General features: G+C 33.8%; 1 protein-coding gene and 1 non-coding gene across 5 annotated transcripts in view; one reads left to right on the forward strand and one right to left on the reverse strand.

Moving 5' to 3' along the window:
• The window catches only part of LOC123704409 (synaptotagmin-7), a 243467-nt gene that overhangs the window by 104069 nt on the left and 125670 nt on the right, over window positions 1-13728 (forward strand). The window lies entirely within an intron of this gene.
• On the reverse strand, window positions 7284-7486 carry LOC123704484. The gene has a single exon (XR_006753139.1). It is a non-coding gene; the product is annotated as a small nucleolar RNA U3 (small nucleolar RNA).

Consider the following 13728-nt stretch of genomic DNA (forward strand, 5'->3'; position numbering starts at 1 on the left):
CATGATTTCACCTTTTTTCAATTAACAACCAGTCTATGCTTTTCTAAATATGTAAAATTATTATTTTATACTATAAAAATATACGCCAGCAAATATAACTAACAACACTTATTTCATGCCCAATGTCATATCTTAAATTTTTAATCTATGACAAAATGTCGCCCGCCAAAAATTTTGCTCTAACTAAGTTTTAAAAATTATTATCTAGTTACTTACTGATGAAAAGTTATTCCTTTGCACTTTTCCGTATTCTTTGTATTATTTGTGCAATATCGTAACACACACGTAGGCATATTTGATGCGTTTCACTTTAAAACAAATAAAAAATGAGCGTGACGTTCGCGCCAATGAGCGAGCAAGCGACTGAGTGCAGTTACGCCACATGACGTATGTTGAGTGGAACATAAGTGATGTAGGCGGTATCGTCTCCATATTAATATTATCTCAATGTATTTGGCAGGTTATTTTCTTTTGTTTAAATACGCATGTATTTATTATACAGAGTGTCCCAATGTTGCAGTTGGTATGCTAAGCTCAAAGGAGGTTATAGTTTTGCATACGCTGAGTACGTAAAAAATACTTATAACATTCCAGACGCATTTTTTTTTCAAATAGATGAATTCTTGAAACTCTATGTGTACACCCATAACAAGCAACCCGTCCAACTTTGCCACCAGCACGTGAGCTATCGTTTAAGATTATGTTTTCATAGACAAATATGCTCACATTAGAGAAGCGGTATATGCCGGCTGCGCGAAGCTAGAGATTAATAGAGAAAAAATTTTGACGTAATTTAGTTGTATAAGTATTTTTTACTTGTTTAGGGTATGAAAAACTACAAGTCCCTTCACGCTTAGTATACCAATAGTGGGACACCCTGTATACATTTAGAAATTATGGCTGCTGGTATACGGGTACAGTAAACGGTAGAGTGAACTAGCATACTACTCTACCAGTTCTCAGTACTCTACCAGTTTTAGTACACTGTAACTGTCTACTCTACTCTATCCAATGGTGTCTACATTAGTATAGTAAATAGGCTAGTTAGTACTCTACCACTCTACTCTACTGTTAACTCTACACGTATACAGCAGCCATTAGAGATTTCAACGTATGCGAAGTATGAAACGTCGGGATAATAATGAATAAATCGCGTTTAGCTCTTGTGGGAAAATGTAAGAGCTGTTATGTATAAGTCGTCTAGCGCCATCACTTTCAAATACTAAATCAGTTTTTTATTCTCCTTCGTAAATGTAAATTTACCATAAACAAAATAGCACCATAAATGCCGCGGAAGTGGGCGTTCCCGGAACGACACCTTATTTCCGGAACGCAGATTTATTATCTGTCATATAATATTGCGAAAGGTTGAACGGTTTGTAATTAATGCTGATATTGTCTTACCTTTATCACAGATAATATAACACAATATTGCGTTTATTATGTATTTAAGTATTAAGTAACTATCTGTGCTCTGCGGTTTTACCCGCAGTGGTCTGTTTGTCTTGCGTGATGAAATATAATATAGAGAGAATAGTCTGTTTGTTTGTTTGATAGCCCATTTATGATTTATCGAGGAAGGCTATATAGGTTATATTATATCATCACTGTCTTAGCGTGTTCTCATCAGGAGCGGAGCAATGCGGGTGAAACCGCGGAGCATAGCTAATGTTTTATAAAAAGGGGGAAACCCATAGAGATAATATGTACACGTAGTACATATTATCTCTATGGGGAAACCTAGAGCAGAAATCTAGTAATCCTATCCCAAATAAGGATTATTAAAAAATTCACATTATTTAAGTTAATTCCAACATTTCATATTAAATTTATTCTCAACATTACGTCACTGTATTTGACACGTTATAAATCACAGTGAAATCTTAATAATTAACAGATGATTAACGTGAATTCACATTTAACAGGTTTCACGGTTGAACAATTAATTTTATTGTGTACTGATATTGTTAATTTCCTTTCTTTGGAAGATTATGTATGAATATTAAATACTAGATGTGCCGCGCGGTTTTACCCGCATTAATCCGCTCCTGTTGGTCTTAGCATGATGATTTATAGCCTACTAGCTTTCCACCCGCGGCATCGACCGCGCAGTCAAAGAAAAACCCGCATAGTTCCCGTTCCCGTGGGATTTCCGGGATAAAACCTATCCTATGTCCTTTCTCGGGTATCAAAATATCTCTATACCAAATTTCATGCAAATTGGTTCAGTAGTTAAGGCATGATTGAGTAACAGACAGACAGACAGACAGAGTTACTTTCGCATTTATAATATTAGTATGGATATTACTCGTGGATAATGTAGCTTTCGAATGGTGAAAAATTTTTTAAAATCGGTCCAGTAGTTTATGCGCCTATTCATTACAATCAAACAAACAAACAAAGTTTTACTCTTTATAATATTAGTGTAGACTATAGCTTTCCAATAGCGGCCTCGCCCGCTTTGTTTAAAACCTCATCCTACTAATCCTATCCTATCCTACTAATATTATAAATGCGAAAATTTGTGAGGATGGATGGAAATGTATGTATGTTTGTTACTCTTTCTCGCAAATAGGTACTACTGAACCGATCACAATGTAATTTAGCACACATATGTATAGAACTATAGAGGGTAACTTTAATTAAAACATAATTATAGGTTTTATTCCAGAAATTTCACGGTAACGGGAACTATGCAGGATTTAAATAATAAATACTATCAATTTCTTTGATAACATAATATACCTAAGTATTATAGCTAGTTTAAAATATTTTCACAAAATATGACCAACTTATAGTTAGTTCCTCTTGTATTCTAGTGCAGCTCTTAAATTCACAAAGGACTCGAAGCGGTGACCATAAACGTTATCGCAGTTTCTGTTCCGACCTTTAATCATGGTGTCCACACGTCCAGGTTTACGTGGGACTGTTTGAAATAAAGTTTATTGAACAAGTTTATTTCTATTGAACGCCTTGTAAGCTAAAATTCAAAGATTATATTAATTCAAAGAAAAGCCGCATAGCTCCCGTTCCTGTGGGATTTCCGGGATAAAAAGTAGTATATTCTGGGTCTTGAACTGCCTACATACCCTACATACCAAGTTTTATTGTAATCGTTCAGTAGTATTTGCGTGAAAGAGTAACATATACGTCCATCCATCCCCACAAACTTTCGCATTTATAATATTAGTAGATAGACTATTTATCTTCTATATAACCTAAAATAAGCAACATCCTAATATTATAATATGCTAATAAAACACGAAAGTTTGCGAGGATAGACGGATATTTATTATTCTTTGGCACTGAAAGTACTAAATTTGGTATGCAGATGACTTATGGCATCAAAGCGACGTTGCTGCATTTGCTAGTACTAAATATTATGATTTTTATCTATGATAATATTCTAAATTTACTTATATTTTATTATATACTAATACAAAGTTATAACAGAGAACGACGACTGCAGTAAAATAATAGAAATAAGAACATTCTTTTTTGATCCATATCGAAGCTTTTTTCAAAATTATAACAAATAATTACTATTACAAATGCATTTTAAACATCTATAAAAGTAAAAACAAATAAAAAATCCTACTAAATCTCAAATCATGGTGACCCTACGTAAAGTGGATAAGCGTATTCAGCACTTTTCATGAGTCGTTGCGCGTTTGATGTCGGTAATACACAGAACGAATTTTATTTGACAGTGAAACTTGTAATGTCATTATTAGCCTGTCCCATCTCTTTGGGTTTAATGGTCACCCTAACACCCTTTATGGTACGCGTTATGACTACAAATTTAAATAGATTGGATGGTTTTTCACATGTTTCGCGTCCATATTAGTATGATTTTTGAAGTGAAATTTCTATAGGCGAGTTGAGGGTAAAATTTCAAGGTCTTCACGTCGCGTCATAGAGTAAGGCGACGATTTAGGTATCGTTGAATCTTGCCAAAGAAGTTTCACTTCTGACACGTGTGCTCGGCACACACGCTCTTTTTTGTGAATACATTTTTGTTCAAACTCACCATATCAAACAATTCTTATGTTTGTATATTATGTATTATGTACCTACATTTATTTATTGTGATGAAAACAAACTTACTGTTATTTTATTTTGGTAGGAAGGTATGTAGACATCTGTTGTATGTATTTTCCTTTACAAGTACCTACATAAATTCAAATATCCCGTAATTTATTTCCATATTGTTAAAACCCTGTTTAATTAACTGCTAGACCAGTAAATCATTTGCTCGTGTTACAAGCGAATGTGACGTATGTATATAATCTGTCCGTCACAGAGCAATGATAAATTGTCAGAGGCAATATCAGCCTCTAGTGGTCAGTTAGTCTGTGTATAGTTGATGGTCGATTTCGATCATTTTGAATGGTAGATCATGTTCTATGAATTGTTTTAGTTATTTACTGGTGAAATGTGAAGTTCCTAGTTAGAAAGCTGCTGATAGGTAAAAGTTCTTTCTAAAAGATTGCAGCCGTTTTGGAGTATATCTGAAACAAACATACTTAAATGAAAATATTAATTACCTTTATTTTATTTTAAATTTGCATTAAGTTCGGTTTACCACTTGTTAATTAATACTTATAACCATTTACACTTTTTGACCTGTATTTTCATACTTATTTGTATGTTAATTGACAGAAAAGTTAAGTACTATGACAAATCGAAGTCAGTTAAAAAAGAATTTGACTCATCAGCCGCTACAATTTTAATATTTTTACTGTAATTATTCTATTGAATATCTCATCCATTTTCATAAAAACATCCTTTCTTTAATATTTTTACCAAAACACATTAAATGGTTAAATAGTAAATAGTAAATACCATTCGTAAAAACCTTATCAATTGTCCGCCATCTTGTTTGTGAAACTGATGGACGAAATGTGGACGAAATCAATCTGAGCGTTGATTGAAATCGTTCAATTCCTGAACGAAATTACAGATAAGGAAACTATTTTTATTCTTTTTAGTGATTTCTCTAAATATCTGTTTTATTTGTTTAGTTTAATAATTATTATTTACACATACATATTTTTATATTAAACTTCATAAAGAATTCGTTCCACTATTCCGTCTATGCTCAATCCATACCAACCCGGGTATATCGGATAATCGTTCGGATACGTTCCTAAAATACCTGTAATCATAACTGAAGGCATACCAAAATAACCGGTTAAAAAGGTATATTTTTGTTACAATACCTATATTATTGATATTAAGGCGACTACACCACCGAAACTAGCGCCCCCCCAACATTTTATTTTTTTACTCCTAAACCAGATCAAATTTAAAAAAATCTAGCTCGGTACTTTGCTAGTATATTACTTGTAGTATTTTTGGTATTACTTTTCATTATTTTGCATTCGGTAAATTAGGAGAACTTTTGATTACCGCCAAAAGTGGCCACTTTTGGCGGTAATCAAAAGTTCTCTAGAATAATGAACAGTTAGAATAGTGAAAAGTAATACCAAAAATACTACAAGTAATATACTAGCAAAGTACCGAGCTAGATTTTTTAAATTTGATCTGGTTAAGGAGTAAAAAAATAAAATGTTCGGTGGCGCTAGTTTCGGTGGTGTAGGCCTCCTATATATCTGTTTTTGTGTAATATCCTGATAAACTCTAACTCAAACATTTATATATTCAACCAGACTTCGTTTAATTAAAAAGCGTAACGAAAAAAAATTATTTACCGCTTACTACCGGATTACATATACAAAATGAATATAGCCTTATGTTTCATAGGACTATCCATGAAATGTAGATATTTTAAAACGTTTATTAATCCATACTAATATTATAAAGGTGAAGAGTTTGTTTGTTTGGTCGCGCTAATCTCAGGAACTACTCTGGCCCTATTTGAAAAGTTCTTTAGGTGTTAGATGTCCCATTTATCGAGGAAGGCTATAGGCTTTATATCTTATCGCTTAGACCAACAGGAGGGGCGAGCCACGCGGGTGAAACCGCGGAGCGCAGCTAGTGTGGAAATAAGAGGTTAAATAATTACCTACATTTAAACTATACATTCTGGTACTAATTTTACAAACGTCCAACTTTGTGTGGATGGATGTTTGGAACTCTTTCACACAAAAACGGCTAAGGGAATTTATATGCAATTTGCTTCAATGATAGATTAGTCTGGATTAGCACTTAGATAACTTATAACCCGAGTACCACGCGAGTGAAGCCACGGGCTGAAACTAGCGTATAAATAAAATTTTATCTTCTTTTACCACATTGTTTGAAACGAATCTCCTCTGAAAGGGTTTTTCCAATTTTTTATGATGATTTTGTGTATATTTAGGTCTAGGGTCAGGTTATAGGGTATATTTCATACCGATATGATTTATAGAGTATACGTATTTGCAGCGTCAGCTAGTATATAATATTACCTACTAGTTGATAAACGTAGGTACCTAAATATTTTATAGAAAAATTAGATTTTGATTATTATTAGAAATTTAAACAATTCTCGAATCGATCGAGTCGTTTAGTAGTTCAGTGACAAAAACACGCACATAAGAAATTTACAGAAAAAGCTCATTATTATTTTTGTGATAGGATTTAAATAACTTACACATTACGCTATTTCTATTTTACGTTTTAAAGGAGTTATAAATATTGTAAACATGTTGTAACAATAGCATTAAAAACAAAAGATTTCCACGACGATTTATCACTACATAGTATAAAACAAAGTCGCTTTCTCTGTCCCTTTGTATGCTTAAATCTTTAAAACTACGCAACGGATTTTGATGCGGTTTTTTTAATAGATAGAGTGATTCAATAGGAAGGTTTTAGTATATAATTATTTTATTAGGTTTGAGACAAAGCAGGCGAAGCCGCGGGCGGTAAGCTAGTAGTTACTATTTGCAACAACCCTAAACCTTTAAGATTACTTCGTTTAAACTAAAATAGAATGACCATCTAATAATTAATTACCCCAGAATCCGAATCTATACATTCCTGAACTATACGTATTTTGTGGCTTACATAACCGACCGGGTAACGGGGTCGGATGTCCGGGTAACTCGTTTTGACCGGCATGAATTGATTATACGACATGGACGGATATTTTCGGTTGCTAAGGGTTACCGCTATCCGGGTACTTTTATATTCGATAGTTTGTGAGGATGTCTGTCATTGTTCTGTGCTAAAACGGATGAACTGATTTTGATGAAATTTACTGGATTAGAGAGTCAGCTGCGAGTTATATCAGGTACATTCCTGAGAGTTTTAGGCACTAAATAAGTGTAAAAAAAGCCACTCAGACAGCGACAGCACCCCACGCCCCCCTGCAAGCAGAGGGGTGAACGATCATCGAGGGCTAGAGCCAGCTGACTCCGCCCGCCTCACGCTCAGGGTGCCGCGCCACGTCTCCTCATCATGGCTGGTCTGATCCTACATAATGTAAGAGTTCTCGTGAAGAGCTTACTATAGAAATGATCCTATGAAGTAAGGTCTTACCAAAATTTTGAAGGTGGGTGTTAATCTGCACTCGGAAAAAAAATACGATAGCGCGATGTAGAATGAGGAATTTTGATAGTAGTGACATCTCGTGGAAATGAAAGGAAAATTATTCTTCTTCGTAAAGAGCGCCATCTAGTGACAAAGTGTCAACAAAATATCGGTATATATAGATCCCTTGATCTATAAAAGCGACATCTGTATAGCGAATCATGAAAAATAAATCTTCCGTGTCATAAGAATAAAAAACAAATTATATTTGTTTTGTGCTTAATCCAAAGTAAAATGAATTCAAATAATAAAATATTATTCGAGTTAAAAGCTTGAAGCTATTTATTTTAATTCATCTAAATTCTAAAATATTGTCAAAACATTCCCGCTTTGGGAATATTGTTTAAAACACCGTAAAAATAAGGTTATCACAGGGAAGAGTTTATAAAAGAAACCGTGCAAAATTACTTCCAGAAAAACTTGTTATGTTGACTAAAATTCTTATTTTCCCTGACCCTTGAGACCTTACAAATGAAATTGGCCCATAGTACTGAACAGGAAAATGCACATTTTAAAAAGATAAATAAGCTAGATATGCTTCAGTCATAATAAATGTAAGCAAAATCAACAATTTACTTGCAATTTTAATGTACAAATATGTATTAACAATCACAGATTCACATTCAGTATTTTAGGCTAATCAATAATAAAAAATAACTACTCTTATTTAGCTAGCTTACATATATATTATTATTATTAATTAACCAGTCTCTCTTTAGATATAATTAAATAATTAGTCAGATTTTATTGTTTATTTCTTATATACAGGAAACTAACAAGGATCATGGAATGTAATTGAATCAGGAATGTAATTGCAACTAACTTCGTAATTGCTCAGCACAAATGTACAGGCGCGGTAAAATACGTTTTTCCCTATTCTCTTTGCAGAATATTACAAACACATGTTCTTATTAGTTATATTAAATAGACTAAAACAATATATGAGTATAACCGGAGTATCAGAATTGGATATATTTTGTATAGTTGGTTGCTGTTCATGCCAAATTCCAATTAGAGAATTCTAAGCATATGAAATCTTTGACTTTAAATCTATCGATATCTATAAAGTACATACTATTATGTCGATGGTCAATATGTTAGAAATTCGTTTTAATTGCACAACTGGTCGGTTGCAAATTTTAGTTAGTGGGAGAAGTAACTGAAAATTTTTGAATAATAAACTAATTGCGATCTGAGTAGAGCCGGGGCGCACAGCTAGTGTTATATAAATTTATACAACTTTCAAATATTCGGCACGTGACTAAATTACAAATGTGCCTGAATATTAAAGTTTTAATGAGATAATACCTATATGTAACCAGATTCTAGATACAGAATCCATTAATTGAAAGCCTTTGCTTCGCTGTAATTTGCTTCACGTGAAATTTCCATTAAACAGGGCAAAATTAACTAAAGTGTCGTGATTGCTAGTCACTGAATAGATATGGATATAATACTACAGGTAGAATAGAATGATCACTTTCCGCCTCTCGTTCATAGGGTTTCAACTGTCCATTGTATGATGACACAATAAGCTCTACGATAACGTTACAAAGAAAGAATATTCACTTGGGTCTACGTAATAACAATGTCAAGGAACTTGGTTTCTTCCGTTATATTATTTTGTCGAAGGATTAGTTGGCGATCTTGTCTGTAGCAATAATCTTCCGGACTAAATGTATATGTTACAGTCAAAACCCTGAACCAGTCAATAACGTTATTGACCGGTAAAATCAGTTAATAAGGATATTGACTAAGGGCGTCGGTTAATATCCTTATTAACTGATTTTATCTGATTAATCCAGTTAATAACGTTATTGACTAAGGGCATCGGTCAATATCCTTATTAACTGATTTTAAGTCGAGACATCTAGTCAATATAGGTTTTAACCGACGTGCCCAGTCAAAACTCATAAAAAGTTAAGGACGTTAGTGAAATTATACTAGAAAATCCTTTAAAAAGGTTCATGAAACTTTTTAAAGTGCAATATTTAAGAGTTTTATGTTTTAGGGGCTGTCCATTAATCACGTGAGGCTCGAAAGGGGGGGGGGGGGGGGGGGCCATCAAAACATCATGAAATATCACAAGGGGGAGGGGGGGTATAGAAATATATCACATGTATTTATTTTTCGACAAGCGCGCGATACTCAACCGAAAAGCGGCGTTACATGTATTTATTTCTAGTCAAACGCGTACAACTTTTTCGCATATATCTTTCATTATTTATATGTCATTCAAAAACAAACTGCAATCTTTCTGTCTACCTCTGAACGTTTATTATAGAAGTCTTTAATTTGCTATAATAAAATTAGATTATACTTATACCAGTATTTTTTTATAAATAAAAAATTGACTCTTTGCAGGTACGAAAAAATACACGTGATATAGGGGGGAGGGGGGAGGAGTAGTCTTAAACCTCACCACGTATCACCAAGGGGGAGGGGGGGTCAAAAAATACAAAAAAAAACATCACGTGATTAATGGATGGCCCCTTATTAATTAATTCGGGGTATTGTTTGTAAACTGCAACCGCGCGAGAATACGTGCCCCAAAATATTTTTGAAGATGGCAATTGTGTTTTAATAACAACTAGGTTTCTGCCCGCAGCTTCGCCCGCGCAGTCAAAGAAAAACCGCATAGTTCCCGTTCCCGTGGGATTTCCGGGATTGCGTTAGTTTCTGATTTGATGGAGTGACCTGCAGGTGTACTTCGAAGACTGCTACTGGATCTAATAGACGAGTAGAGCTAGGAATGCCGAGTTTGGGCTCGTTTTGTTAGTTATGTCGAGACCTTACCTCCGGACTTGATGGAGTGACCAGCAGGTACTAACAAAACGAGCCTAAACTCGGCACACCTAGCTCTCCTCGTCTGTTAGTTTTAGTAGCAGTCTTCGAAGTACACCAGCAGGTCACTCCATCAAGACCGGAGGTAAGGTCTCAACATAACTAACAAAACGAGCCCAAACTCGGCACACCTAGCTCTACTCGTATAATAGTTCCAGTAACAGTCTTCGAAGTACACCTGCAGGTCATTCCATCAAGTCCGGAGGTAAGGTCTCGACATAACTAACAAAACGAGCCCAAACTCGGCACTTCTAGCTCTACTCGTCTATTAGTTCCAGTAGCAGTCTTCGAAGTACACCAGCAGGTCACTCCATCAAGTCCGGAGGTAAGGTCTCGACATAACTAACACAACGAGCCCAAACTCGGCATTCCTAGCTCTACTCGTCTATTAGATCCAGTAGCAGTCTTCGAAGTACACCTGCAGGTCACTCCATCAAATCAGAAACTAACGCAATCCCGGAAATCCCACGGGAACGGGAACTATGCGGTTTTTCTTTGACTGCGTGGGCGAAGCTGCGGGCGGAAACCTAGTTGTTATTAAAACACAATTGCCATCTTCAAAAATATTTTGGGGCATGTATTCTCGCGCGGGTGCAGTTTACAAACAATACCCCGAATTAATTAATAAAACACAAAACTCTTAAATATTGCACTTTAAAAAGTTTTATGAACCTTTTTAAAGGATTTTCTAGTATAATTTCAATAACGTCCTTAACTTTTTATGAGTTTTGACTGGGCACGTCGGTTAAAACCTATATTGACTAGATGTCTCGACTTAAAATCAGTTAATAAGGATATTGACCGATGCCCTTAATCAATAACGTTATTAACTGGATTAATCAGATAAAATCAGTTAATAAGGATATTAACCGACGCCCTTTGTCAATATCCTTATTAACTGATTTTACCGGTCAATAACGTTATTGACTGGTTCAGGGTTTTGACTGTAACATATACAAGCTTTCTCGTTGTTATTGTTAGTTCTTTTCACTTTTCAGTAATAATTTCTACACAATACAATTATTGTTGTAGAAATAAATCTATACTAATATTATAAATGAGTTTTGTTTGTTTGAACGCGCTAATCTCGGGAACTAGGTTTGTCCAATGTAAAAAATTCGGTGTTAGATAGCTATATTTTGAAAATCTGCATTAAAGCAAAAATACTAAGAAGGTTCTTGATAGACGATAGTGAATTACAAAACAAATCGAATTTTAGTAACATAACTTAAACGAACTATTTCTTATTATTTGTATTCTCTTTTTCAGCTTTTTTCGAACTCTATATAATATACCACACCTACGTCTAACAAACTACCCATTACAATAATCAATACATTATTATAATTGCTATATTTCTCAAGCTTTGGGCTACAAAAACTATAACAGCTGGGATTTATAAGAAAAGCCCACGAAATAATCTTATCAAGACAAGGAACAGGAAAAGCGATTTTATCCTTATTTCGCGTACACGACAGTTGTAGCTGTAATTTAATATAATGAACATGTTTTTTCGTTACGTAATGCATATAAATAAAGTGGAATCGTGAAGAGTTACAGACATTTTGTTTATGGCATGCTCTGCCCTTGATCTTGTTTACGTAATCTTGCGATAGTCATTCCCAATTCTCAAGATTTATTCATTTTGTCTTTCAACTTCTCCGCGGATTCATTTTATATAATAATAAAGTAGTGATGCAACGAATACTACTTTTACGAATACGAATACGAATACGAATATCAAACCTACTATTCGGCGAATACGAATACGAATACGAATATCTCGCCTTGGTAATAAAAGACTTATTTATTTAATGAATGTTTACTCTTCTAATAATTAAAATTTACAATAGGCAAATTTTTATTAAAAAAAACATAAAGTTCGTAGATTTTCTTGTTTTAGGCGATTTTTTTTTCAGTCTGGATGTTTCCAGCCGTTGAAAAAAGTCTTTCCGAAGCGACTGTACATGGCTTCAGTGAAAAATATTTATGTGCGAGTTTTTTCAGACTTGGAAAAAGGACATCTTCTCGCCAAAAGGCCAGTGGATCAGCAGTCTCTGCACACGTCATATTTCTACGCGCGATTTTAAAATCTGTAGTAAATAGAGTTGCGTACAAAAATATTCGTTTTTAAATATTCGTATATTCGGCGAATACGAATATTCGGTAAATGTCTACTATTCGGCGAATACGAATATTCGTATTCGTATTCGTTGCATCACTATAATAAAGACATTTTATCATCAACAATATATATCACAAATTCATCAATGATTTGAAATTTAAAAAGCAATGTGTAAGAATAAAAAAAAAAATTCTTTCTTTCTAAATTTGATTAAAGCAGAAAATTTTGATGTCTGTTTGTTTATTGATAATGATTCCTCGAGTAAGTATTGGACGAGTAAGTAGTTAATACAGTATAAACTCATTATTTCTTCAGTATAAAGTCAAGTTTTATAAAAATATCTACTAGCTTTCCGCCCGCGGCTTCACCCGCGTTTTTAAAGGAAACACGCATAGTTCCCGTTTCCGTGGGATTTCCGAGATAAAACCTACCTTATGTGTTAATCCAAGTTGCCCTCTATATGTGTTAAATTTCATTGTAATCGGTTCAGTAGTTTATGCGTTAAAACCATACATACACACATACATTCCAAACCTTTCCTCTTTATAATATAATTAGTATAGAAGAACAGCTTACAAACCAAATTGTGCGACATTTAAGAACGAATCCAGACTAAAGGTAAATGGTCGTTAAGACGTTGAATACTATATAGGTCAGGTTTACTAAAATCTAGCGTATTTAAGAACCTAAATACGAAGCTTTAGATATTGAAATACGCCAAACTAATTAGTTTTCAAATACATTGAATCTATTCATTCCACCATTAATTACTGGCTATGAATTCGTAATGACTGCTGCCTTTCAAAGTATTATTTTTTTAGTGAAGAACATTTTTTTGTAAATCTTATTTTTAAAAGGCCTTTGAAACTATGTCAGCCTTAATAAATAGATGGTTATGTAAAGTTTTTCTTTAAATACGAAAATTATGCTTCTGAAATATTATGTAGATTGTAGCTATACTAGATAATACATACTAAAGTAAGTTATTTCTTAGAAAAATACATGAATGATGAATTTAATAAATGATGACATAATATTAAACTATTGTACTCTAGGTACTGACCTAAAGGTTACCAATTAATATTTAATATTATAGTATGTGTGTATACAAAGAGGTCGTTTGTAAGTAAAATATGATAACCCTTTGAATTGATCTATGTAACTTTTATAATTTAATAAAACGTAAGGTTTAAAAGTCAGTTCTAAATGTTACTATCTGA

Source organism: Colias croceus, chromosome 29 (genome assembly GCF_905220415.1).
Source record: "Colias croceus chromosome 29, ilColCroc2.1".
Classification (NCBI taxonomy): Eukaryota; Metazoa; Arthropoda; class Insecta; order Lepidoptera; family Pieridae; genus Colias; species Colias croceus.